Source organism: Neophocaena asiaeorientalis, unplaced genomic scaffold (assembly GCF_003031525.2).
Source record: "Neophocaena asiaeorientalis asiaeorientalis breed wild unplaced genomic scaffold, Neophocaena_asiaeorientalis_V1.1 scaffold377, whole genome shotgun sequence".
Taxonomy (NCBI): Eukaryota; Metazoa; Chordata; class Mammalia; order Artiodactyla; family Phocoenidae; genus Neophocaena; species Neophocaena asiaeorientalis.
The window spans coordinates 125,180-127,474 of record NW_020174926.1 but is presented as its reverse complement, the minus strand read 5'-3'; positions in this window follow the sequence as shown (position 1 = coordinate 127,474).

Sequence of the window (2,295 nt, the reverse complement as noted above, 5' to 3'; positions counted from 1 at the left end):
GGTGGTCCAGTGGTTAAGACTCTACCCTTCCAATGCAGGGGGCATGGGTTCAATCCCTGGTTGGGGATCTAAGATCCCACATAAAAAATGTAGTTGTAGTAGATTGAAATGATGGACCACCAAAAAAGATATGTCCACATCAAATCCCTGGAACCTGTGAGTGTTACCTTATTTAGAAAAAGAGTCTTTGCAGACATAGTTATTTTAAGGATCTTAAGATGAGGAGATCACCCTGGGTTATCTGGGTGACCCTAAATCCAATGACAAATGTCCTTACAAGAGATATAGAGAAAATTGACACACAATCGAGTAGGGAAAATGCACACATTTTCCCTACTCCTTCTGGCTTCTAATTGACTCTGGTACTCACCCCTGTGGCCCTCCATGGTGTGATGTTCCCCTTCTCTTGGGATCTGTGGGTGTAACAAACTCTCTTTTCAATGTCAGTCCTCTCTTGTTCTGTTGGCCTTGTCATACCTAAATAATACTAAAACCTATATTTAAAGCAGTTGGTGCAGTGACCAGGGCGATCTGACATCAGACTTCGGTGATGTACCAACCCGCTCTTCTTGACTTGCTAACTGGCTCCACTAGAGGGTAGCAGCAGCCTGGGAGGGTGCCCAGGGCGGGTGCCCTGGGCGCGTGTGTTCTCGGGCTGTGGCCACAAACGCTGTTTGCTGCATTTGCTGGGTGTTGCTCTTAACTCCCATGCTAAATTCAGAACTCAAAAGCAGAGTCCTCCCCAGATTCCGATCTGAGCTGAGCTACTTGCCTAGAATCTGGGATGATACCCTGGGGGCACCCGTTTTTACATTAATCAGCTAGGTCTACTAAAGGATCCTCTGAAAGGAGCGAGGTGTGACTTCCCTCCAAGTGCCAAGGGACCAGTCGGCACTGATATGTGTGTGTGTGTGTGTTGGGGATGGGAGTAGGGCAGTGAGTTGCTATTTTCCCGTGCATTTCATCCTACCAGTCAAGGAGAAAGAGCGTGCTCTTCAGAGGCTCTTCTGAGGTTTTTTTTGACAGCTACTATTAATATTTAGTATGTTCATTTGAGACAATTTGGAAAAGGGATAAAAACTACCTAACATACTACTATAATCACAGTTAATATTTCCGTGACTTTATTTACTTTTAGCTTTTATTTTTATTTACATAATCATTTACTTCGCAATCAGGACATAAATGTAACGTGTATTATATATTTATCCACACATACACATTTAAAAATATTACATAACCCTGTGCTCCCATTTCACTGCACATTTGAGCTCTACCTTTATCTTTTTTTTCTAAACATATTTACTGTAGCATGATTGCTTTACAATGGTGTGTCAGTTTCTGCTTTATAACAAAGTGAATCAGCTATATATATATCCCCATATCTCCTCCCTCTTGCATCTCCCTCCCATCCCCCCATCCCATCCCTCTAGGTGGTCACAAGGCACCAAGTTGATCTCCCTGTGCTATGCGGTTGCTTCCCACTAGCTAGCTATTTTACATTTGGTAGTGTATATACGCCCATGCCATTCTCTCACTTTGTCCCAGCTTCCCCTTCCCCCTTCCCTGTGTCCTCAAGTCCATTCTCTACGTCTGCGTCTTTATTCCTGTCCTGCCCCTAGTCTTCAGAACCATTTTTTTTTTAAATTCCATATACATTTATGTCATAGAGTGCTCTGCCTATGTTTTCCTCTAACAGTTTTGCAGTATCTGGCCTTACATTTAGATATTTAATCCATTTTGAGTTTATTTTTGTGTATGGTGTCAAGGAGTGCTCTAATTTCACTCTTTTACATGTAGGTGTCCAGTTTTCCCACATGCCAAGACACATATTAATCAAGCTATTCTGGCAATAGGAACATACATATCGATAATTACCTTAAATGTAAATGGATTAAATGCTCCAACCAACAGACATAGACTGGCTGAATGGATACAAAAACAAGACCTGTATATATGCTGTCTATAAGAGGCCCAATTCAGACCTAGGGACACATACAGCCTGAAAGTGAGGGGATGGAAAAATATATTCCATGCAAATGGAAATCAAAAGAAAGCTGGAGTAGCAATTCTCGTATCAGACAAAATAGACTTTAAACGAAGACTATTACCACAGACAAAGAAGGACACTACATAATGATCAAGGGATCGATCCAAGAAGAAGATATAACAATTGTAAATATTTATGCACCCAACTTAAGAGCACCTCAATACATAAGGTAAATGCTAACAGCCATAAAAGGGGAAATCGACAGTAACACAATCGTAGTAGGGGACTTTAACACCTCACTTTCA